The following is a 27,854-nucleotide window of genomic DNA, read 5'->3' on the forward strand; positions in this document are numbered from 1 at the left end:
AAATGAACTAGGGAGCACTAGAGAGAGAAGGATAGTTCATTTTACAGGCAGGCAGTTTTTTTGTTTTTGTTTTTGTTTTGTCGTGACAGGAGTGTCCTGTTGTGAGAGAATTGGCCGTCTGCAAGGACGTTGCCCAGGGGACGCCCAGATGATTTTTTGATGTTTTATCATCCTTGTGGGAGGCTTCTCTCTTGTCCCCGCATGAGGAGCTGGAGCTGATAGAGGGAGCTCATCTGCCTCTCCCCGGATTCGAACCTGCGACCTGTCGGTCTTCAGTCCTGCCGGCACAGGGCTTTAACCCACTGTGCCACCGGGGGCTCCGGGGCAGGCAGTTGAAGGAGGAAAACAATTTTCCCCGTTTTTGCTGGTTATTTCCCCTCCCCACTTCCCATATCATAAATGTTTCCACGATGGGGACATGGGTGAGGGGAATAACAGGAAAACAAGAAGAAATGGTTTTCCTCATTCAACAGACCCTCAACCCCCATCAAATGTAATATCTTTCTCTCTCTTTTTCTCTCTAGTGGTCTATGTCCAGATAATGGAATGGTATCAACCAATCTAATATAAATGTGTCTTACATTTGTTCTTGAGCCTCCTACTTCTACACTTTCACTCCTTATTGAAGAAAATTTAAACAAACAAAAGTCTGTTTGTTGGGAAAAGAATGAAAAGCAATTTTAAAACATATGGACAAAGCTTCCTGTAATAATGAATCTCTGCACAGCCAACAATAGTAAGACAACAAAGCACATTATACAAGAATGCTAGGGAAAGGGAACTTACCAGATGTCAAAAACAAAACAACTATCTCAGTCTGATTTTTCAAAAAAATTAATCCTATTTAAACCAGACATATTCTGATAGGCTGGAAACAATAAGAATGTATAACTGAAAAAAATATATAGTTATCGAGTGAGTTGACATATTTTAAAACTTTGTAAACAAGTTTAAACTGGCTTAAATGCCAGTATTATAGAGCTTATGAGAAACAAAGCTATTATGCAACAAATAAAATAAGGGTGTTTTTTAAATTAAAAAAATCTCACTTGAAACCAGATTTTTATTCAATCACAGAGCAGACAAATATTCATGTATGTCTCTGATTTTCTCACGCACACCGCTAGGCATTACATGATTTCACCCATATGGAGTTAAAACAATGATTAATAATTTGGGAGCCAACTGAGATAAAGTAAAAATTGTTTGCTTCAGTCTACAGAACATGGAACAAAGAAATTATATAGTAATTAAAATATGCATTCACACATAGGTGGATTTTACACAATTAGTATAAAGTAACAAAAAGATATGGTAGAACTGATTTAAAATGGCTTGATTGCACTTAGTATCTGTGATCTCATTAACAGATGCAGCATTAAACTAGAATATATTTTAAATTATAATTTGCTTAACAAAACACTTAGTACGGATCATAACTCCATGAGTAATACAGATAAGATATAGAATGACCTTTTATCTTTCTGCTTCATTTTGATCCAATTTATTATTGAGCTTAATGGAATAGTGGTTACTCCACCAGAAGAAAACTGAGAAGTCCAGGATGTTAGTATAGCTCTAATGACTAGGTAGTAGTATATCTGTAATACTGAGTCCAGAGTGATGAGCATGAACAGGTGTGAAGCTTTGTGTCAGCATTTTCCACTCCCAACGTAGAGACAACTGGCAACTTAGGGTCTTAGAGGAAGGGCTGTATCACCCTGTTATGTCAGGTTAAAGTGCTTGCAGGCTCAGATCATGAGTCACTTATCCTACACATTTACAAGACAGTGTGGTAAAGTGGTCTGAGTACTAGACTAGGCTCTAGACTACGATTTGAATTCCTAGTCTAAAGGGATTAAAGTCTTAATGTCAGCTATGGAAACCTGTTCACATTAAGATAATCACACTCAGCCTTACATAAAGGCAACGGTAAACTTTCTTGGAAAAAAAATCTGGGAAGAAAACTTTATAAGATCAGCATATGCGGAGCTGACTTGCAGGTATCTAACAACATGTATACATAACAGGCTATCTACACACATGAGTCTGTGCTATGCATGTATGGGATCACTCAAGGAAGAAATCCCTCTGCACTATATTCCCATATGTGTTTTTCAAATGCAGAAATAGAGGTTTAAATCTTAAATAGTTAATAGGGCAAATGACAGGGCTTTGTTTAATCCAATGGACTCACTATTTTAAGACTGGCCATCAAAAATACACCAATTTCTATATTAGTGTCACTGTCGAATTCATGTGATAAGTAGCAGAAGAAAAAGTGAACTACGAAAGTCAATAAATTTACACCATGAGTCCAATTTGGTCCATCTATTGAGGCAATTCTATATTTTGGCAAGCAAGACTTTTTTTAAATTGCTCAAAAATACGGTGGCAGTATGTCACCAGAAGCTTGCCTGACTCATAAACATCCAACTGAAGTACACAACAAACAAATAAAACACTTCCAGTCTTTATGGCAGCATTAATTAAAACACTGAAATGAGAACAGCGCTTACACCACTACCAAATCAAGGTTATATAGTGATGAACTTTATGTGATTGCGTGCAACAGTCATGAAAGATTCAGTGCTACCCAAACAAACGTGCGTCACTTTGCCAATGTGGTGAAGAGAGGGAGGAGTGTTAGTATCGGCAAGAGATCCTTGCTGCCAGCTCACACAATCTGGTTAATGGAAAAATAAAACCACTTAAAGCTTGGCTGTAGAATATTGGTATCGTGGAAAAAAAAGAAATGGGTTTAATGGGCAAGACTCTTAACGGAGCAGAAAACAAGCATATTCATTTGAATTGTAAATAGTCGCTTCATGCAGAAGCTCTCTATTTCCCCATGCTTTGTGAAGAATTGAACAAAAGCGCATTTAGCGAGGTGTAAATACATGAACAGAACCTCCAGCTCAACCAGAGCCAAGCAAGGTGTCTTTGTATAATGGAATAAACATGCATATTGAGTCAGAAACAGCCAGAGCAACATCCCAGATAATAACAACCATTTTAGCTGAACAGATGGCCAGGTGGCGATATAATGCTTTGTTAACTTTGTAGCAAGGGCATAAAATGGATTTTTTCTCTCACTTTATCATAGCTGAAAATAAAGAGGAAGTGGGGAGGGAAGAGCAAAGCCTGCCCTTAGAGCTGTTTACAATGCAGAGTTCATCTGCTGTGTAAGACTCTTCCTTTTGCACAAATCTCTCATAAACTTTACAAACTTTATGAGAAAATACTTACAGGACTTTTTTTCCATTTCATTCTTGTTGCAGGCAGTAGTAACACTATATAACAGAAAGTGGCAAGGCTGAAGTACAAATAATCATTTAGATCATATTTCTAGTATCATTCTTCCAACATGACATACAACATGTTTTATTACAAAGCTTTTTGCTGAGGTAAGAGGAATTTTTGTGGCCATATAAAGAGGAGAGTGAACTTGGTCCAGTTTAGAGAGCATGATCTCTCTCTCTTCCTTTTTTCCTTGAAGTTATGGGAATTTTTACTTTAATGCACTTTGGACAAGGAGCTGAATGTGCAAACAGCTATATTAGAATAATTCCATTCAAAAGAAATATTATGGTGGTAGCCAGGCAGAACTATGGCTGTGGGATGCATGCTGAATGTGTAAAGCAGATGTGGCCCAGGTTCAACTGCAGTTAAACCTGGGCTGCTTTCAAGTCCTACAGGACTGCACTTTCCCTTTTTATTAAATTTAGACAGATTTTGTTTTGCTGCTTCACTTTTTCAAAATACATTGCCCTTACAAGTACTGCTTCTATTTTGTAAAACTACAGAAAATTCACAAAATATTGTTCCCTCTCCTTTTTTTGGTCAATACAACTAATTCTGAAAGCAAGGATAGAAATAATGTTCATTCTTTTAGTTTTCAGTCTTATGTGGACTTGCCTATGTCTTTTCTGAATAGAAATGGGGCTTACTTCTGAATAACCATGCACTGGAGTTGCATCAGACCAAAACATGGTGGTTAGGAAGGCAGAGAGAGAGACCATAGATGAACTGTGAAAGTGCCAACACAGGGCAGAAAGCATACCGAGCAATTTTCAGCTAGTTGGCAAGTGAAAGAGATGGTAATGGTTGTGAGGCCAAGGTTGGGCACATCTGGGTTCTAGTTGGCCCCCAACGTCAGACAGAGGGGTTCCGGCACATATGAGACATATGACCAAGACCAATTGACTAATGTGTTGGACACTTCCTTTTCCACTCCCTTCATCCTCCTACACCTTCCCACTTCAGTGTCACAGACTCTTCCTTTCCCAAACCTCCCTTTTAGAAGGACAAAAACTTCACATTGCTACTGCCTTGCTAATGCAGCCAGCATCACACAACCTAGTGGTTTGCTGCTTATTTTCAGTGACAAATGGCACTTGGGGGAGCGTATTCTTCTGAGGTCTGACAAGGACTATTTCAGTTCTTTTGGGGGCTATGGTGAACTTGGTGGAGTGGAGGCTATATGTAGCCCATACCGTACAACATTTCACAGTTGAAAACAGGGGCATGTGTGGCTAAGGAGTATGTCAAAATGTCACAAATTATTAATTATTAAAGTCAGGAGCAGTGTCAGCAGTTTGCTTTTGCCTGAGCCTACTGGGAAGTACAGGAACTTGTCCATATTTTTCCTCTCACTCCTCCTGAGCTGAATATTTTTGCATTTTGAACTCAGTCTATAGCAACCAAAGCAAACTAAGGACAAAAGGGGAGACCGTGAGAAGGAGAGACAAACCAGGACTTGCTAAAATAAGTTGGAAAAGTGAGATGACAGAAGATTAATTGGGACTCTCATTGCTAAATCAGGACAGTTGAATAGTATGGTACCTTATGATCTGCATAGCTACAGCCAGTGAGCAAATAAAGGGATTAAAGAGGCAGGTCCTTTCCTTCAATTACACTTCTTTACTACCTCAATTGTTTCAGTGATCTATGAACTCTAAGAAGAAAGCATTACACTCACTGCCATGATCCAGTTCAATACCGTGCATGTTTAGCCCACTTCTTGATGCTACAAACATCTGCATAAAATCTTAAATATTTAAAAAATATTTAATCAAAGTTTTGTTGAAATCTAGTAATCATCTTAGATTTTTCAATTCATCCTCACCCTACAGATTCAAGTGAGCTAATAATAATACTAGCGAAATATTAATCACAAAATAAAACTTCTAGATAATATGGAGGCCAGGCAATCTTGGTTCACTAGAAATTCCAGAGGAAAATGTGGGGTCATAAAAATATGAGGACATTATGGTTTTGTGAAAACCAGTGCAGTGCAGTGGTATGAGATCTGACTATGCTCAAGAGACCAGAGTTAGAATCTACACTCAGCCATGGAAACCCACTAGGTGACCTTGCGAAAGTCACACTCTCTGTCTCAAAGGAAAGCAAAAACAACACTTCTCTGAACAGATTGTGCCAAGAAAGCCCTAAGATCTACCTTAGGATCACCATAAATGATAAATTACTTTTAGGCACACAACAACAAAAATTGAATTTATTGTTTTGCAGGAATGAGTAAGATCACCTCTGTATGGATTCTTACCATGAATTACATAAATGGTAGAACTAATTGGATGGCCTTCATCCAACAGGAATTGTGACGGAATAAGGCAGCCATCTAACTATGTGAGTTCAGAGTATGCAAGGTCTAATGCAGCAAATTCCATCTCTAAGAACTCTTGGCATTATATGCTAATTGCCCCTAAAGCATTGGCATAATATGACAAGTAGCTACTAACAAAATCTTCTGAACGATGTTCAAAGGTACAAATAATACATTCTCCCAATGAAGCTTGGAGAGACAATCAGATACATTCCACTAATTGTTTTGAGAAGTTCTGTACTATTAGAGTACATAAGAATTTTTTAATATTTGCCAAGAAGCTTCCAAGTTTAAAGAGAAAAAAAACCTGAGTTGTTTTTTTATTTTTATTATTTTGGCTCAGGCTAATCCTATCTCTCATCATCACATGAAAAAATGTCAATTAAAAATCTGAAGGTAGAGTGTTTAGTGTCACAATATGTTTCAAGCCAGTGAATAGAGAAATGTCAAATAACCCTTAGTGTTTAGAATTAGAATGCGTAAACAAAATGCAAAGTCAAATCTGTTCAACATAAGTAACTTTTAATTTACTCTTTGTAATGACTTAGCTGCAAAAAGATCTCTAGAGTTCACTGGGAGAAAAAAAAACTTTAGCATTTTGGCATCATACTGAACATCAGAAATAAAATGGGGTTAAATTAATGGAAAATACTGAAAGTTCTTAGTCTTTAGAAAAGGGCTGTTTTACTTGTTTCATTAGATGCACAGAGTCCAAAATGTAGTTTAAAAATATGCTACTTGAACTAATTATAATATTTATTTATTTATCATATCAGAAGCATCCAGCAACCAGAAGCGACTTGCAGCATGCAAACAACCAACCAAACCAACCAACGGACCTATTCAGGACCAACTGTGACAATAATCTCAATCAACATCAAAGACATGTCAGCTGCCAAAGAACTGATTATAGTGCAACAAAAAGAGAAAAGTTTTGACTACAGTGTTAACAGTGGGTGGCACTGGTTACATATAGCTGCCCAGTGAAGCTTGGAGCCCAGCCATTGCAACCAGACAAGACTATTTGGGGTGGGGTTGATACTGCCCTGGTCCTCTCCATCTATACGTAAAAAGAATTTGAGAAAGCCAAATTCTGGACTCTGTATGAAGCCAACTTGTGAAATCAGCAGCAAAGAATTGTGGCTTGTATTATAAACCAAAGTCTCCAGTTTGAAGTGGAAGAAACTTAAAACTATGACTAAAGTGTGGGATTGTTAGTCCTCATGGAGAGAAAGGTAGGGCATAAAAAAGAGGAGGAGGAGGAGATCATCTCAAAATTTTATATTTTAATAAGATTGGTAAATAGATGTGCACTTGATTGGGGGCATCATTTCAAATTAAAAGAACATCTGTATCTTGCTACTTGAAAAGTTGTTGGAAAAATGCATTAGGAAAAAAACATTTTAAAGGGGCCTAGGGCAGGCAATATCAGTGGATATTTCTAGGAAGTACCTGCATAAGGTCCCTTTTTTTGTAGTACAACCCAAAACCCACTGTCGATGCTGTCTGATATATCCTGGCCATTGTTGCCCAAAAGGAGACATAAAAATGGAGAATAATCTAGCAGTCCTCATTTCCTATTATTAGAAAACAAAACAAAAAATGAAGTGAGATCTTGGGTAGCTCCCTATATTATGAAAGAGGTGAAGTTTGGCAGTCTCAGAGATGGCCTTCATTTCTACCTGTTTGTTGTTTTATTAGGGGTGGATCTACACTGACCAGTATACTGGGGCCAATTCAATGTGGCACATGCCAGATTGGCCCTGAAGTGGGTCAGACCAAGTACACCCCCCCCCGCACTGCTGCAGAGATGGGGAAATCCTGATATCCTAGCAGCACCAAATGCAGTCTAGCACTTTTGCTTGACCACCCTTACTGTCCCCTCCTATTCTCTATGTTGTAGTGGGCTGTCACCTGAAATGACATAGGCAAGAGAAAGAAGGAATCCTACCTCCTCTCTCCCTCCCTTCCCAGATCATCCTGTCACCATGGCCAACATCACTGCAAGTGATGGCCCACAAGTAGGGACTATGTTGTGGCCAGGAACTGCTGTAACGCAGGGAATGTCCACGGGAGACATGGGATAGCAGTAGGAACAGCTGTGCTTGTTTCTTTCTGGAACCAGCCCAAGTGTTTAGATACTAAGAATTCTGGATAAGAAATTTAGAATAGCTCCTGATTTCAGTTAATGTGGGGCAAGATCATATTAAGGTGGCCTTGCCCAATGTTACCCAGGTCAGCTTTGTTGGAAACAATCAACCTCTTTCTAAAGATTGGTCCAAATCACTTTGTATCCAAACAATTTGTTTTGGATTCAAAAAGAGATGAGTTGATCTTGTTGAGTCAACACAAAGCATTCTGGAACAGTTCAGTATTTGACCAAAGTGCTTTGTAAATGAAATATGATTAAAATGATAATTAAACACAAATTTTCTAGATTGAATACAAATAATATATCGTAATGAGGAAATTTACTATCTGAATTCTAATTCATACTGGCTATTTGTCAAACTGGTGTCAAAGATGTCTGTTTGAGAGGCTTAATGTGACAGTTGCCATGAAATTATCAGTTCTCTTGCTCAAGTCTCTGCAACAATAAGTTCACTGACAAATGGAAAGCAAGGAAATGGGTGTGAGGTAAGGGGGAACTTGATTATAGTTTAGTCTGAAATGATTCTAAACTTCCAGATGCATTCTAATGTTCACTTTCATTTCAAAATGTTTCTTGTAGACACATACCTTGGGTTTATCATTTTACAAATCAACAATTTCTCTCTTAGGCCCTTCTCACACTGTCCCTATATACCAAGATCTGATCCTAGATTATCTTCTTATCCCAGATTATCTGGCAATGGAGACTCATATAATCCAGTTTAAAGCATATAATCTGGGATCGGATCCTGGGATATATGGCAGTGTAAAAGGGGCCTTAGTTGTGTGGGAAATATCTTATTAATGTTCACCAAAGTGCCATGAAATATTTTCCAGTCATTCATTTATGAATATAGTAGTTAAAACCAGGGATGTAAAGAATACTTGCTAATTCCTTCATTCTTAGAGAGAAAGGTTATCTCAATATGCAGAGCCATAAATTTACATATTTTGTTAGGATTTACAGCTTAGATATTTGGAGTCAAAGTCTATGTCACTGGTCAATATTTGTTGGTTTGATACATGCCAAGTGCTGACTTGGTTCATGCCATCAAGTTATATGGCATGAATCAAGTCAGCACTTGGCATGCCCTCTGCTTCTTATCTGCTGTGCATTACTTGATCTGACACAAAAAACCCGAAAGCAGTAAAATTCAGTATTGTAAACATGGAAATAGTGTATGCTAAAGTTATTAACTGTCAGAAGGGGATGGTCTCTAACATTATTTGTATTAATCCTAGGGTATATAAAATAAAATCAGGTTACCTAGCTTTACTCTTATTCCCCCAAAACTCCCCCAGATTGAAGGAAGAATATTTTAGCTTTCTGGTTGTATTTGAAATTACTTTCGTTTTCCTTGTTTAAGTAATGTATTACAGAAAACCTATCCTATTTCTGTGCTGTTCTGACATTAGGCCAAGTATAACAATAATGGCAAAAACAGGTTCTTAAATTAAAAACATTAATAAAAGAATAGCTTGTGGAGATTTTAAAATTAATGTTGTACATAAATAATGTTCTCAAAACCTGATTAGTAATGCTTTTTTCTACCTTAGTTCAGAAAAGTACTACAGTAGAGTAATTGTCCGAGAGCATTTTAAAATGCTACTACAGGGACAAACATAATGATAAAAATGAAATTGCCAGTCCTCACTAGAGCACACTGATTGAATCAATGGGATTTACATAAGCACTGACAACTCATTCAGTAATTATTTCAATGGGCTATTGAATAGAGGCCTGAGTGTAAATATTTGAGTATATAATACTAGTTATTGACTTCTAGATACCTTATTTATATGAAAGCATTATTCTATTATCTAAAATGGTATTTTCACATCAACCTCCCCGCACCCCCCCCCCCCCCCAATCTTTGGATATGTATTCACATGTTATGGTGCATCCAACCAATACCATTGTCAGTCTATTACTTCAGTGTTTTCTGAATCCCCCCCCCCATGTGTTTTCTCCCTCAATTTGGCAAGTGGTCTTGTGATAAAATGAATTTGCAGCATCCAGTGTATTTAGTCTAGCTAGGCAGTAAGCTATTAAAACAGTGTTTCTCAACCTGGGGGTCAGGACCCTGGGGGGAGTCACAAAGGGGTGTCAGAGGGGTTGCCAAAGACCATAAGAAAACACAATATTTTCTTTTGGTCAAGGGGGGGGGTGGTTCTGTGTGGGAAGTTTGGCCCAATTCTATCCTTGGTGGGTTCAGAATGCTCTTTGATTGTAGGTGAACTATAAATCCCAGCAACTACAACTCCCAAATGTCAAGGTCTATTTCCCCCAAGCTCCACCAGTATTCACATTTAGGCATATTGAGTATTCATGCCAAGTTTGGTCCAGATCCATCATTGAGTCCACAGTGATCACTGGATGTAAGTGAACTACAACTCCAAGACCCAAGGTCAGTGCCCACCAAACCCAGTATTTTCTGCTCGTCATGGGAGTTCTGTGTGCCAAGTTCGATTCAATTCCATTGTTGGTGGAGTTTAGAATGCTCTTTGATTGTAGGTGAACTATAAATCCAAGCAACTAAATGACAAAATCAATCCCTCCCAACCTCACCAGTATTCAAATTTGGGTGTATAGGGTATTTGTACTAATTGTACTAAATTTGGTCTAGTGAATGAAAATATATCCTGAATATTGGATATTTACATTATTATTCATAACAGTAGTAAAATTATAGTTATGAATTAGCAAATAAATAGTTTATGGTTGGAGGTCACCACAACATGAGGAACTGTATTAAGGGGTTACAGCATTGGAACCTCTGTATTAAGACTTTGCATTCCTAGAATTATCAGCTGTAGTTTCCTTCATGTTCTGTTATCATCAGAGGTGTGATGGATGTTGATGACCACATGTTTTTCACGAATTATGTCCAGGAAACAACAAAATCCAAAATCCATAAAACAGCAATACCTTTCTTGTCCAGCTGAGGCATACAAAATGCATCATTCAAGCTTCCAGAGACCCACTAATGTCTTCATTAGGCCAAAAAAAAAATCACGCATAAAAAGACTGTTTTACATTTACAAACCTACATTTTATCTCTAACGTTGTTGTTCGGTTGGTTTGAGGCCACTCCCCTGAAGGCATCCAGGACATGGAATACCTTTCCTCTTTTTAGAGGTTGATGTGACTTTCAAAATATAGGCCTTCAACAATGTGCAAACAGTATTTCCAGTTTTCAGACCTTCAGTGGTCACTGATGCCATGGTTTCTTAGTACTGCATTTTTTTTGCTGTAAAGTTCATTTTACAGCAAATAAAAGAATTTGTCATTTTTTCCTGACTTACACTTTAGTTCTGCTGTCGGTTTTATTTTATTTTTTTATAGAAACCCTTGGGCAGAAAATGATTAGCAGAAATGAATATAGAAAACTGACATGCCTCTAGTTGCCTTAAAAAAGAACCAAATCTATCCTCATAGCACACTTAGTCCATCTCACTGGTTCCTGTTGTGGCCTCTGGTTCCTTGCTTTAAAAGGTTCTAAAATGGGTAGCTGTCCATTTCTTGATTTTTGGTTGAGTGACTTTAATTACGGCTCACCTATTGTTCTTTTTAAAAGGTTGAACGCATATTGTAAGCCCTCACTCTGCAGGAAGAGCTACTGATATTGTGACAACAAGGGAAATATCACAGGTTATTTATCACTAATAACCAAGCAAAGAAGGAGGAGAGGGAGGAGGACAACCACAATTTAAATAACCAAGTTTAAATGTGTCAGAAATGTTTTCAGACAGTGTTAGAAATGGTTTTTGCTGAACAAAATGTACCTGATAGCAGACCTAACATAAACATCTCAAAAACAGAAAATGTCATAGAAATCGAAGAAGGAACCATTAAGGAAGCAGAAATATCTAGAAATGGGCATCATTACCATGTTATCGTTAGGAGTGCAAATACACTTCAGACCATTGCCAAAGCGTGAAAATTTAAGGATCAAGATTGCAAATTTGTTTCTTCAGATTGCCTATAATCCACTTTAAAACACAATCCCGATTCTCTAACCTTCCTTTTAACTGATCAGGAACATCTGTCTAATCTGGATTAACTTCTATTTGTTTGCCCTCATCCAGTCTGTTAATCATATATACTACCTTAGAAATTAAGCTGCTTCCTCAGCAAGTTAAAATTAGAGTTGAGTGTTATCACCATGCTTGTGACAATGAATCCCTGGCTTTTTGAAAACTATTCAATTGGTTTCAGATATATGTTAAATATCTTGAGGAACATGTCTGATTTCTCAGTAACACCACAGACCAATAGTCAGGGCATCAAGTAGGGCCCCAGTGTCAACTTTGGAAATTGTCCCTCCAGAAAGGACTGAATTGATTGTCTCACACATGGCCCAGAAGAAAACTGTGGATGATAGTACTGAAAGGTCACAAGAGATCCAGAAGAATCAACAGTGCCACATTCCCCTGTCCAACTTCTAGTGCAGGTTCTCCATCAAGTTGTTCAAAATGATCCATGTCCCATAATCAGGCCTGAAACAATCTGAAGCAGCATTGTACAATCTCCCTCTAGCTCTAGGACTCACAAGTTATCACGTGCTCATAGGCTTCCTAAATATGTAATATTGAGATTTGGCAGATACTTTTCCAATATAGAGGGGGTGAATCATTTTTTTGTTGCACAGACAGAGGCATTTACCATTCCTCTTATCCAACTGACCACATTATAAGCTAGAAAGAGCAAGGACCCAGCACACATCATGGAACTGCACAGGTCCAATTACTCTGTCCACATTTTTGAACTGTACAAATAGCAAGGTTTCCATTATTACCAGACCAGCACATGTGAAAATTACATCCAAAATTACATCAATGGCAATGTCAAACTAAGAACAGATCCAAGTAATTTTATCCGCAAAGTGCTCTGAAAATTGTTCATATTGACCTGTCAAGTGGTTTACATTCTTCTTCATGGGCTAGAATGTAACAGAAGTGAAACAGTTTTTCTAAATTCACTGAGTAGATCCAATGTGAGCAAAGAAGGATGCTTTTTGCCACCATCCGAAGGCCTTTCTATGTAGTCTGGCTAATGTAGAATCATTCCAATGTTTTCACGTTTATTACTCAGGTTGCCATCCCTCTTATTTCTCTGTCAGCAAGTCCCCAGTAAATCAAGAGACTAATTTGGTTCCACTGCACTGGAGAAGACATTCAGGAAAAAAGGTGTCTACTGTCTTAATCATTTCCTCAGTCCAGAGGTTAACCACAGCTGCCTGCTAATAATAATAATAATAATAATAATCATCATCATCATCATCATCATCATCGTCATTATAATAATAATTATTATTTCTATCCTGCTTTTCTCCCACATCGGGTCTGAAAGTGGCTAAGACACCAGATCTAGCATCACTGATTAGTGAGATTGATGGTACATCATCAGAATCCTTATTTTGACCCAGTCCTCAAACATACATCCTCAAATTTAGTAGATTATGGGTCATGGTAGTTGTGGTGAAATGGGACCATGACAGATCAGTGTAACTCCATCTCTTACCCCTTGTCCCTATATCTTACCTACTCATAGACAGACAGCTCCACTGGGCAATAATGAGAGAGATGATTATCCCCCACAACACCATCACCTCAAAAAAACACTTTAATGCAGTACAGGCCAGTACTCTCATCTGTAATCAAGTTATGGGTGGTTGTTATTTTCCTAAAGAGTGACCTGACATTCAGCAGAAATATTTTCAATTCAGATGTTCTGTTGATAAGATTATCTAGAATATTTGAAACGGAATAGTTAAAGGGAATCGGCAAAGCATTGATGCCTTTGGCACATTATAAAGTGAAGGCCATTCATATTTGGAAGGGTTTACAATGCACTTTTTAATAAGAAATCTTTATAGAGAAAAGAAAGGCAAAGTCAGGGACACCCCTAACCATTTTTACAGCCTTCTTGTTCAAAAGCATGGTGTGCTCACTTTACTAAAAATAAAATAAAACCTAAAGTAAATGTTTCTCCTTCAGCTCCCAACTTGCAAACTGAGTATTAGTGCAAATCTCCAAGTTGCATGAAAAATATCAATATCCTTATCTTATGATAAGTCCCATATAACCTCGGCCTTATTATCTTCTCAGACATGTATTATATATGCAGGACACATACTACATAGAACAATAAACCGCTGCCAGCCATGATTATGTGTACCCACTCTTATACAAGTTATTTTATTGTTATCGTAAATGCCAGCCATTCAGCATCAAAGGCACCTTCAGCTGATATTCAGCAAACATCTATCTTCTAAAAGAAAACTGCAATTGCAGTAATGGGCTGCAATAAATATGTTCAGAGCACAAATGGAAATGAAACTAAAATGAAAGGTGACCACCAGCATCAAAAGTACAAAATATAATTAATGAATTGCCACCAAGAACTTTGTAAATCTACATTTTAAAAAAATTAGAAACCCACTACAAGTTGAATATCATGGGAAAGTACAGTCTTAAACCATGCCAGTTATCTTAGTTGCTAGCTATAACTTGTTTTTCAGAGACAATACATTGCACACTTTATCTAACCCCTTGTTTAGACATTCTAGAAAAATGAAAATGCTTTTCTCCTGGCACTGTTAAGATTCAGGCAGAAAATACTAATGAACACATCAGCAAACATCCTAGAACCTTTATCCAACCTGAAGCATAAACTAGGTATACTCAAGCGCACTGGGGGCCATGTGCCAGCAATGTACAAGCCCATAGCTCAAAGTGATATCCTATTTTAAAATACATATTGTAGCAGTAGTTATTCAACTATTAAGGAAGGGATTGCAATGTTGGATAATAGAGGTTTAGCCAAGCAGCACCCCTTGTATATTCCCATCCTGCAATGAGGCTTTTTTTAGAAAAAGCTTTTGTTGGCATCAACTGACTTGTAAAAGTTGAGAGAGTGTTATGCCAAATACATTTAGGGACATAACAGAGGTGTCCTACTCTTCAAACAGACAGCTGCTTTCCTGTCATAGTTCACAAAGGGTGTCATGTTGGAAGACCAGCCAATGACTTGCTTAACACCAATTATTTATATATTTGCTTCATTTCTACCCCACCTTTCTTGACTCCGGAGGGGAATCAAGACGGCTTACAAATCCAGCAAAAATTTAATGCCGCACAGATAAACAATAAAACACATCTCATCAAAATATAAAACATTCTAAACATGCAAGCAATTACAATATACCTCAATAAATCAAAATCATCTAAATTGCCAAGTCATGATCTCAATTAATCTGATCCATGATGGCCATCAAGATTCTTTCCAAATGTAGACTCCGAAGAAGAGAGATAAGGCATAAAATGAACACCAAAGCCCTTCAAGAGCCCTCTAAATGAGCCCTTCTACAAATAACACCTAAGGATCATCTACCAATGGAACACCCTGAAAATGTTGAGGAACACTGCAATAATCTGAAGACCTCTCCATTACAGTCTGTGAACAAACCATTGGATATCAAACTAAGAAACATCAAGACTGGTTTGATGAGAATTATAATGAGATCCAACATATAATTGATAAGAAAAAGAAAGCCTTCCAAATATGGCAAAAGAGACATAAGAAACACATCTAATCTAATACAAAAGCTAAGGTCCAAAGAAGGACCCAAGAACACAAGTATATCTGGTAGATAAAAAAGTCTTAAAAAATCTAACACTTTGCAGATGTCCATGGCACATGGGGATTTTTAAAGCCATAAAGGTCATTTATTTCCCAACAAATCATGGCATACACTTTCTATGTTCATCAGCTAGAACTAAAGTTCCAAAGAACCAAAAAAAAAAAAATCAGTCGCTGCTGCCACCAGTTCCCTACTCAGACATTCAAAAAGGACAGAAACAGCACCACAACAAATAGGAGAAGGGTTGGGGCTCCTAAGATGAACTAAGCTCTTGTCTTTTGCTACTCTCCTCAGAGAAGCAGATGGTTCCTTGATAAGAATTAAATATAAGTGAAAACTCAACTGGTATTAGGGTGTTGTCCAAACTTCACAGATATCCAGAACTCTAACAGGGTGAATCAAGCCAACTTGCTTCGTAAGAGATGGAAAAGATAATCAATGGCAGTATAAATAATGTGACAAAGAAGCTACAGTTAAGTTACACAGGACATAAACATAAAGCTAGAAAGAAAGAAAACCCAGTAAATATCCTATTCATTCTAGAAAGGAAACATAAATGTAGACAGCTGATAAAATAAGTATGATAGACTGTTTGCTATTATCACATTAATGTTTTCTGAAACCAGAGGATTGGATGATAAGCTCTCCATTATAAAGCAGTTGAAGTCTTAAAATATATGCTTAGCGTTAGGTATATTAGTACCAGTTCCATGGTGACACTATGCTAAAAGAGTCCCAAGGTTACATTGCTGTCTTGCAGTGCCACCACAAATATTAGTTAGCACATGGAGTAAATAAAAATCCCATTGTAACCTGATAGTTTAAATTTACCCCTCAGTCTGAATAATTCATTGCCAAAGGCCCTACTGAGCTTCTTGGACTTTAATTTCTTCATGACACTTGGCTGCATATAGTCAAATAGACCTAACACCAATACCTTGCTAGACATAAGTGTACTCATTGGCTTCTTGGCCTTGTTATGGTTCAGTGCTCCATGCCATGGTAATTAATAAGATATTATATGGTTTATAATTATTTCACATACTCTCAGCCTAGGAGCTATAGGAATCCAAACACAAGCATAAACTATAACCTGTATGACTAGAAATGACAGAAGAAGATGCAACCTGCTTTCTTCCAATTTGGGATTCACCTGAAGCAATAGAAGCCACTGCTTGTACTGCTGTCAATAAAGCTACTGTAATGTCAGTTCAGACTGACAATTTTATTCTAAATATGCATACCTAAACAAAAATCAAATTCTAAAATTAATTTCATTCTGTTGATTACATGCGTTTCAGTTGATTAACAGCTCTGGTTTACTATATTCAAATATGTTCTAGTCAAATGTACCAGCTTATTGTTCACAATTGACTGGTGTATAAATTGAATACTACAGATTAAAAAAGTAACAGCCTGTTCAAATATTCATGATATTCCCAAAAGTATATTTCAATGGTCCTGAAATAATGCTGTATTCATTTTAATTAGCTATTATATTTCAAAGCATTCTTTGCACACACAGTCTGATTTCATATATCTTATATCAATACTTGATGATAAAAGAAAAGGCAAAGGTTATGTGTAAATTATTAATTTTGTAGATGAGGAAAGTATAGTTAATTCAGCAAAGATGTAGCTGTCCAGATGAGACTAGCTTGATAGATTCTTGTTCTATGTTACAGGTAGATACTTTACAATAGTGTCTAAGACAGCATTTCTCAACCTGGGAATCAGGACCTCTAGGGGGGTAATGAGGGGGGGGGGTCAGGGGGGATGCCAAAGACCATTAGAAAACTCTGTATTTTATGTTGGTCATAGGGGTTCTGTGTTGGAAGTTTGGCCCAATTCTATTGTTGGTGGGGTTTAGAATGCTCCTTGATTGTAAGTGAACTACAAACTGCAGCAACTACAACTCCCAAATGTCAAGGTCTATTTTCCCCAAACTCCACCAGTGTTCACATTTGGGCATGTTGAGTAGTCATGCCAAGTTTGGTTCAGATACATCATTGTTTGAATCCATAGTGCTCTCTAGATGTAGTTCAACTACAAGGTCAGTGCCCACCAAACCCTTCCAGTATTTTCTGTTGGTCATGGGAGTTCTGTGTGCCAAGATTGGTTTAATTCCATCGTTGATGGAGTTCAGAATGCTCTTTGACTATAGCTGAATTATAAATGCCAGCAACTACAACTCACAAATGTCAAGGCCTACTTTCCCCAAACTCCACCAATGTTCACATTTGGGCATGTTGAATAGTTGTGTCAAATTTGGTTCAGATACATCATTGTTTGAATCCATAGTGCTCTCTGGACATAGGTGAACTACATGGTCAGTGCCGACCAAACCCTTCCAATATTATCTGTTGGTCATGTGAGCTCTGTGTGGCAGAGTTGGTTAAATTCCATTGTTGGTGGAGTTCAGCATGCTCTTTGACTGTAGGTGACTACAGCAACTAGAACTCACAAATGACAAAATCAATCCCTCCCCAAACCCCACCATAACTCTAATTTGGGCATATCGGGTATTTGTGCCAAATTTGGTCCAGTGAATGAAAATACATCCTGCTTATCAGATATTTACATTATGATTCAGAATAGTAGCAAAATTACAGTTATGAAGAAGCAACAAAAATAATTTTATGGTCGGGGGTCACCAGAACATGAGCAATTGAATTAAGGGGTTAAGGGATTAGGAAGGTTGAGAACTACTGGCCTAATACAATATTGTGCCTAAAATATTTGTCAGTTTTGCAATCCCTCCCCCCTCCCCGCCCCGCTTAAAAAAATAGAAAAATTAAATAAAACAGAGATAACTTTCACTTGTATCTCAAGAGAACACAAATCTCAGCTTGGATTTCTTACTTGATCAGAAGAAAATGTGAAAAGTGATAATCTCAAATTGTTGGTATTAATGCTTCTCTAAAACCTGTGAATGAAACACAATTCAGGCCACACAAACAGATGGCCTGAATTGTTGCAGATAGAAGCAGATTACTGCAGATAGGAGCATCATTACTGTAACAAGACTCCTATCTCCTAGACTATTTTTAACCTCCGGACTTTTTTATAGGCATATTATATATACATAAGGTACTATGAAATGTGATTAACAATTTCCATGTGATTTACCAAATGCATGTAACTCAGAGAATATCTGGTTTGCTTTTGTGATCCTTCCATTCGCAATGTATATTCACTTTTATTTTGTTTGTTTGTTTATTGATTGATTGCATGTATATACAACCTTTCTACCAGAATGGGACCTGCTTGATATCTGATTTCTCACAATTTGGAGATGGGTGATTTTGAAACAATTGTGTGATTCCTAATGAAACAGAGAAAATATTGATGTCATTTGAAATACATGAAAATAAAAAGGAAAATGTTTCCCCTTGACATTATGTCTAGTTGTGTCCAACTCTGAGGGGTGGTGCTCATCTCCATTTCTAAGCCGAAGAGCTGGCATTGTCTGTAGATACCTCCAAGGTCATGTGGCCAACATGACTGCATGGAGTGCCTTTACCTTCCCGCAGAAGTGGTACCTATTGATCTATTTACATTTGCATGTTTTTGAACGGCTAGGTTGGCAGAAGCTGGAGCTAACATCAAGAGCTTACCTTGTCTGTGGATTCAAACTGCTGACTTTCAAGTCAGCAAGTTCTGCAGCTTAGCAGTTTAACCCAATATGCCACCATGGCTCCATGAAAATGCATGTATGAAAATAAAAAAGAATATATGATAACCAGAATCCCAAGAAGTTGCTTCCATAGGTCTTGATTACTAGAGAGAAATTTTCATCTTCTGCTCTAGATGGCTAGATAATTGTCAGCCATTCCACAAAAAAACTCTTCACGGGTTAAAAGCACTTTACCATGAAATTGCAAGGAAGGTGTTCAAAAAACACAAACCCAATACATGACTAAAGATTCAGAACAGTATCAGGCAGTTTTGGGTGGGATGTGAGCCCCTGCCAGCAAAAAACATAAGCGCTTTTGAAAATCGAAGCACCAATTTGACCTGCATTTGCTGCTTCCTAATAACTATATGGCTAAAAAAAGCTCCAACCATAATATTCAACATCAATAACATCAAAGTCTATACTTATGCATAAGAGACCTATAAAGAAGAAAGCATTCACTTATAATACCACCACTTAAAAGTCTCCTCATAAAAAGCGACTGAACTTCAGGCTAATTATTTGCCTCAACTTTTGCAATGGATGTATCAGTGCCCAATTCCAACTGCCTGTAAAGTTGTCATTAATGAGAAAGAACAGGACCTTTACATTTCAAAGCAGTTTGGTCTCAAGGCCTGATGCGGTGGATTAGTTATGCAGGGCTTAAATAAAAATAATTCATAAACTAGACTATTTTCCTTTGAAGGTAGGCAGGATATGGTGGCATAACTCCAAACATTACCTTGAATGGGAGCAGAACACCAGGGACAATACAGAATTTATTTCACGGACAGCACATCGCTGTCTCTCTCGCCAGATAGCTCATTACCCTTCTTACTATATCACAAATCAAGAGGCTGCTGTTGCAAGTTTTAAAGTGTATTTACATAAGTTAAAGGGCAACTATTCATTGCCTGCTCAGTTTGCCAGGTGGAGATTGCTCTTCAGGCAAGGGAACCGGCAATTCTGCAGATATTTTATAGGGCTGGCTGAGTTGATCAATGTTTCTGGGGCTTGAAGTCTAAAACATTTCGAAGGCCTTGCTATAGAAACTGAAAGTCCGCACACATAATATGGTACAATTGCAGGTTTCATTCTTCTTAACTTTGTTCTTACGTTTTCTATTGTAAAATCAAAATTTTATATGTTTATATTTACAGGATTCCTTTAGCAATAATTAAAAAAGAAATGTGTTCAAATAATGTATTAACACTAGCTTTTAATACACATGAACTATCAGTTTTATTTTTGCTTCCCAATTAAATTAGAGACCATTTGTGTACTGCTCATTAATAGATGAGTGACTGTTTCCACAAGAGTATGTTGCATCTATAGTACATATCTGCTGGGTCTGTATGCATGGAGCCCTCAAAAGGAGTTGATCAGTTGAGCAGGTGGGGTCCTTGTTTCAAAGGGCTCTTCTACACTGACACTACAAATGCAGTTGGGAACTGATTTGGAGGAACTGTTTTTGCTGTCCGGGCATTTAGATTAACATGTTTGAGTTTGAGGCCAGGTGATGTGAACCATAGAACCTGACCTTAAATAGCTCCGCAGGGATGTTTTTCCTGTTTCTGAGAGAGATGTGCATCAGTCCTACAGAGGCACAAGAGGTAACAAAAAGGGGGGAAAGTGACAGTTAGGAGTGAAGATAACCAATTAACCCAGCCAGGGGTTCAACTGGCCCTCTGTTAGCCAGCTATGCATTTTGAGCATTTTTGGCATCTCCCTCACCCCACATTACTAATTCTACAGAGCACTACAACAAGGGTATGTGTATACAAATTGCCCAACTTCTGTGGAACCCATTTCGCTCTGGGATCTGGGAAAAACTGGGATCTGCTGCAATGCATTGAATGTTGCACCTCAGGGTAAAATCACCTTGCTTAAGACACCAAAGAACACACCAGCAGTAGTCTTTATGGACAAAAAGTTCAAAAGGCAAAAGTATATTTCAAAAGATCAATCCAAAGTAACATAGGCAAACAAGATCCATGAAGACACGGGCAAGGCAAAGTCCCATGAGAACATGACAAAGTCCTGAAACATGAACATGAAAGTTGTAAGATAAATCCAAAGTCTCTTGGTTGAAGCGGGAAGTTGCTCTGACACTGAGGCATATTGAAACAGCCTATTTAATACTCTATGGACAACATGAAGGTGTTTCTATGGCCCCGAGCCTCCCTCTCTCACCTGCTAGTGATCCTGACGCTCCTTCGAACCTTAAATTCCAACCAATCAGCTCAATTTAAGCCTCCAGCTCCATCAAGATCAATTTCCTCATTAGTGCTTTCCCCTCATTATCAGGCTGAGAACTATCTGGTGAGAATCGTCCTCCCTTCCTGAATCCACTTGGCTCTCAGTAGTTTCACTTTCCCCAGCGTCATCCCTCGCTGTGGGAAACAACTGAACTTCTTCTCCCTGTTCCTGGTCTTCTTCGTCTAACGCAGGGACATCATAACTTTGCACCTGACTGTGCATCTGAAACCCATCATCCCCATCAGAATCATTGACACTATCACTGAGATTCCAGCTGAGTCACAACATTGAAGGGCTCAATCCAGACTTTCCTGCGGCATTCTTGAATGTGCTCTATACACTTAAATCTGTGCTGCATCACACATTGGAGGCATGTGCTTTATGGCTACCACAGTTTTGAGTCACCTTGAAGCCATAATATAGTGTCAGTGTAGATCTGTCCAAAGAAGAAGAGAGGTTGGCTTAGTTTTGCATTCCCTTCCTATTACACAGTTATTTGTGTAACTATTACAACTTTCATATTTTTCCAGAACTCAGATTTTGGCCCAAAGACTTAGACCTTAGATCTTCCTGCAGGCCACATGGTAGAAGAGAAATATCAGACAAGGGGTCAGTCTTGAGACAAGGGCTCAATCAGGATACTTCAGGCTCTCTAGACTCTTTTGGGTTAGCTCCCATATATTTTGCAGGGGAAAAATCAATCTAATATCTTTCTTCCCTACCTCTTTGATTTCTCAATGTTTCTCAGACAAGAGACTGCACCATGACTCAACAAGAGGGAGGTATCAGTGTGAGGAGATACTGAGTTGTCTCAATAGTTGCTCTCTTGGGAATCTATGCTACACTATTGCTGCTTTGTGGCTTTCCCAGTTCTGCTTCCATCTTTCTGACCCTATCTTAAATAGTTCTAATCACAGCACAATTTTCTTTTCTGAACTTGAATGCTGGTGGGCAGCAACATGCATTACTGAAAAGAACAGCCCAGTGTCCTCCTTCATCAGCGCTACTTAGAAACTTGCTGCCAAAGAAGCAGAATGAGATCTTCCCATCAGGGAAGTGACAGGAATATGACATGATCTGCAGCTATTGATGAGTTTTCCATCAGGGATAGGTTTATCACACAGAGGTGGTAGACCAGCAAAGGGTTGCACACAGCATCGTGCAATTGAATCAGCACCAAATATAACTGTCCTGCTTCAATGTCTGTTTGCCACCTTCACACAATGAAATCCTTAAACATATCCTAGAAAAAAGTCTCTTTTAGCACAATCAAACTTATTCCTAAAGACATGTATAGGATTGCATTGTAAATTACTTGAACTGAGGTCTCACTTAGAATCATAGAGTTGGAAGAGACCTCATGGGCCATCCAGTCCAACCCCCTCCTAAGAAGCAGGAAAATCACATTCAAAGCGCCCCTGACAAATGGCCATCCAGCCACTGTTTAAAAGCTTCCAAAGAAGGAGTCTCTACCACACTCCAAGGCAGAGAGTTACACTGCTGAACAGTTCTCACAGTCAGGAAATTCTTCCTAATGTTCAGATGGAATCTCCTTTCTTGTAGTTTAAATCAATAGCCCAGTGGTACTTAATTTAAATTTGACCTGATCACACCTTTCAGAGTGTGATACTTAATTAGACATAACAGTTGCTCAATTCATAGATTTTGTTAATTATCCAATATTTCTATTGTCATACATAACTGTTCAAAAATAATTAACTGGAGTTTAGGTCTTTGTCAAATAGCACTGCCAGATAAATTCCTACCAAAATATCAAGTCATGTTTCATAAGTGACTTGTGTACAAGCATGGATTAAAAATAATGATCTACTCAAATATTCATGATACTCCCTATGGTATTTTTCGCTGATACACCAGTGTCCTAAAATAAGATTACATTAATTTTAATTAGGTTTTGCATTTCAAAGCATTCTGTTCACATACAGTGTGATGTTCTGCAGCTTATGTCAATACTAGTAGATGAAAGGAAAAGCCAAAGGTTGTGTGTTAATTATTAATTACCTGTTGAAAATAAATGTAGCAGGCTTTGTTTGTATTTGCTCATATTACCTGAGCATGAATGTGGAAAATGAACCAACCCTTCAATGAACACCATCCACAATGAACCCACAAATACCACAACACTAGCAGGGATTTCTGTTGCAATCTCTTCAAAAGGCTACTATGCCTTTTGAATCATGTAGTAGATAATGTAGTATTACAATCATGTAGTAGTTAATGTCTTAAATAATGATGATGATGATGTTTGTTTATACCCCATTCTTTCTCTCCACAGGAGACTAAAAGCAGATAGATGGGTTGGTTCATTTTCCACATTCATGCCTACATAAGGACAACCAGCTAGCCTGCTATTTTGTAATTATGTATACGCAAAACACAAACTGATATACAAGTCCTTGTACATTTGTTCCTGTTGGACTATAGTTTTTCTGTCACAGTGACAAGGCTCTGGAGCTATCAACTACTGAACAAAAAAAAAAATCTAAAAATTATTTTACTGAACCACTGTGTGGATGAAGAGCAGACCTGTTTGGATTAAGAAGCTATCCTGAAACTCTTTTAAAAAATGCCCAAAAGTCAGTACATTTCTTTGATGCAGCATCAATGATAAAGGGCAGTTCCAAAATCACATTTAATTTTATATAGAGATAATAAATAAGCTAGTATGCTGGTGACCAATGGTTAGTATGAATATATTGTTCTGAGAGCCTCAGAACAATTGGAGTCACTGGAGAAAAGAAGAACAATAAGAAAAGTGAAAAAGTAAACAGAAAACCATAGATAAGGATGAGCAAGGCCATATGTACCCTTGCCTGGCTGATTTCACATACCTCAACAGCACCAGACCTTCAACCTTTTCCTGTCAGAAAAAAAAGATTGGCATGCTTCTCATAGGAATGATGATTCACCTTTGGAATGAGATAGTACCCACTGCATTTTTATCATTTAAAAAACCACACACGTTTTTCAAAACACAAATTAAACTTTCAGCCACTTGGGGCTTGACTTTTGCCCTCCCAGCTTTTGGCATTTTTGCACTCTTTGTACCCATGAAGTGTTCCAGAGACAAAATTGGCCCAAGAGGTTGCCCATCTCTGCTGTAGTTCGAATAATAATTAATACAAGAATACAGGAAGCCCTCAAAGAAGAAAAAAAGGAGGTGAAAAATAGAACAGAAGCTTCCTAAAAGTTGTCAGAGAGCCATTTTTACTGACTTCAAAAATGTCAGGTCTTCTTCTATCACAACTAAGAATTTAGTAGGTATTTTGGAGGGCTCAGGCCAGGGCATCATTTTACCTCTCATTTTATATAACAGAAGCTAACACAATTGCTGAGAAAAACTGTATTCCAATTCCCTGCAAATGTATGAGGCATGGAGACTACAAAAAAAGAAAAAAGAAAAGAAACATTTTTACACAATTCAGCAGTTTGCCACATTCTGAAAAATGCATTTATCAATTTCGCATTTATATATGCACTGATACTAATTACTTTTAATTTCTTCTAACTGCCTATTCTCTGTAATAAATATATGACATATTAGTTATCTACAGTTATACATGAACTCCATCAATGGATCTAAACCAGTGGTTCCCAACCTGTGGTCCGTGAATTGCTAGTGGTCCCTTCGAATGAAAATATGATCTGCAGCTTCACAATTACTACACCGTTGCCTCAAAACCATGCGGCAATGGGAGCAACTGGTTTTGCCAAACCCTCTTAATAGTGCTGAAGTAACGGGGATGTTGGGAGGGGAGAGGCTGACTATCCCTGAAGGATTACTACTACCACATCCGCTCTAGATTATTAAATATAGTTTCCTGTGGGCAAGGAGATGGCGACTACTGGATGGCATATATTCTCTATCAGAAACTAGAGCTGATGTGATCTATCCAATGCAATTTTCTGAATCAGCACCCCAAATAACCAAACCGAATCTGCAGTTGACCCAAAACTGATTCACAACTCTTTTGGTACTAATGCTGGATAGTGGTCCCTGGTCAAAAATAGGTTGGGAACCACTGATCTAAACAAACTTGAGACTACCAATGCCTCTTAAAGAAAGAATAACTTAAGCTTAAACTGTCACTGCAAAATCCCATAAGCATAGTACTTAAGTCATCGTCTAAGTTTTTTTAAAAAAATCTGTCTACATAAGTAAAGAATTGCAGCAGATATACATTCAGAGCAATTACATGACTACATGGCAGGAGGTGGGATAATTTTTAACCTCATCTGGATGTTTTAAGAATACTTGATTGCAAAAGAACCTTTATAACAAAGTGGCCTTGCTGTTATAACAAGCTCTGCAAAGATACTTTAAAAACTCACAAACATGCACTTATCCAAACAATAGAAACAGATGTAATATTTGTAGATGTACATGTTTTCGGCATTGGAAAGGAAATATTTTTACACTCTTCATTTTAAGAAATGTTTATATTCTTACTGTACAGGTAAAACAAAATAAGGCACAGCTGCCAGAAAAATGAAATCTTGCAAACAAACAAAAACCCACATTCTAGTAAATGAATTATTTGTTTTTCTTTACAGTTTACACAATCAGTTTACCTAGGTAATATAGCACCCAGAACTCAGGCTATGGGGTAGCAGCCTTTTCTTCATCTATCTTAGTTATAGCAATAATGACCCATGATATCAGAGCATTCTCAGTCACTGGAAGCCAAATTCCTTCATACACACAAACCCAATATCCACAATGGATTGATTCCAAGGTCTACCATGGGCACCTGAAACCATGGATAAGAGCACCTATATTTTGACATGGGGCAGAACCATGCCATAGAATCACTCTGGAGGATCTACTGGGCCCCACAAATGCTAGTGTGCAGGAGCGAAGAGAAGAAGAAAATTTTGAGCATGAGGAAGTGAAGCTGTGGATATTGAATTGTAGATAAGGGAACTGTATTGCATAATTTAGTAGTTTCATATGTTAGATGAGCTGTGGTGAGAAATGTGATTTACTAAATCTAAAAAAGTCAAAGTCCACAATATTTTCCCTGATTGCCACTTCCTATATATTGGTCTAATAGCATGTGCAAAATTTTAACCTTGGAAATTCTGGACTTGCATCTCAAGTTGGATTTCTGAAGGTTTGACTAATGTCTTATCTACAGAGACACAAATCCTTTTCAGTTGAAACAATACAAATAAATTAGTAAACAAAATCCAAAATGAATCAAATAGAAAACAAAAGTAGAATTTTGTAAATATAATTTTCTTATATTTCATCACATCTCATGAGAAGCTTAGCGTATCTCAGACATATTAGCTTAACATATACTTGCATTTAGCCATGTCCACAAAGTAATCTATGCAAGAGAGGCAGTGTATTGCAAGAACTTAAAACGTAGCTTTCTTTTCTCTTATTCCCAAAACCAAAATTATGCAGCTATAGGTAGGGAGAAACAAATGGAGTCCCTTTCGCTTAAAATAAGGCCTAGTAGAACCAAAGAAGGAAAGGAAAGACATGGACATCAGCTTGGATGTTTTCCTTCTTCTAAGCTATTAAGCCTTTCTGTTGGATGGAGAACTCCTATTTTTCTTCCGATTTTCAGAAAACTATAAAATATGTGAATCCCACAATAGATTCATTTTGATAAACCATAGTATGATAATCACAAGGAAACTGGATGAATACATGCTAGAAGAGCATCTAGAAGGTCATCTCACTCAAATACTTATTCAAATGATAATAGTACAACAGGAATCTTTACAACTGAATATACACAAAACTATGTAACTGCTTCCAAGTAAGAAAAAAAAATCTTATTGTACACTCCAATTCTTTTATGAATATTCACTCCAATACCCCAGTCCTTCTTTGTTCTTTCCACCCTAGCAAGAGAAAGGATGCATATAAGTTGGGGGTTTAAAAGCAATATGCCAACACATATTTAGGATTATAGTGCTCAAGCTTCTCTAGCAGAAATTCATCTTGACGGTCACCAGTAAATTGTTTATGTGCATTTTCCCACCTTAAAAATGCTCAAGTTCCATTAATGCTATTAGGAAATGTTGGGAAATCTTGGAAGAGACAATTATGACTCAGAAAAAGCATGAAAAAGATGGAACACTGAAAAAAAATGTATATATTCGTCTTACTGAGGTTCTTACTATTGCTTCTCGCTACACACAACTAAGGATGTATACATCCAACAAGTTTATCTCCTAGCTAAGCAAGAGAAATTTGGCATACATGTATATTAGAGCCCTTTCCCTCCTCCAGGCTGGGAAAATGCTCAAAATCTCCATGTGCAACTTCAAAAAAGAAAAGTTGAAGGCAGTTCATTTAAAAGATACATGTAGGGGAAATAGTATATCATTAGAATATAATTATAACTGATTTGACAAATATAAACATAAAACTAACTCTTAGCCATATTTTAAGTGTTACATTTAATTTATAGTTTAAGTTTTCTTTATAAAACCTACCTATCTGTCCTGATTTCTG

At 37.6% G+C, this 27,854-nt stretch overlaps 1 protein-coding gene across 1 annotated transcript in view; it reads right to left on the bottom strand.

The window, feature by feature from the left end:
• The window catches only part of ATRNL1 (attractin like 1), a 678,126-nt gene that overhangs the window by 294,763 nt on the left and 355,509 nt on the right, over positions 1–27,854 (bottom strand). The gene's annotated exons all lie outside the window — the stretch shown is intronic.

Source organism: Anolis sagrei, chromosome 3 (genome assembly GCF_037176765.1).
Source record: "Anolis sagrei isolate rAnoSag1 chromosome 3, rAnoSag1.mat, whole genome shotgun sequence".
In the NCBI taxonomy this organism is placed as follows: domain Eukaryota; kingdom Metazoa; phylum Chordata; class Lepidosauria; order Squamata; family Dactyloidae; genus Anolis; species Anolis sagrei.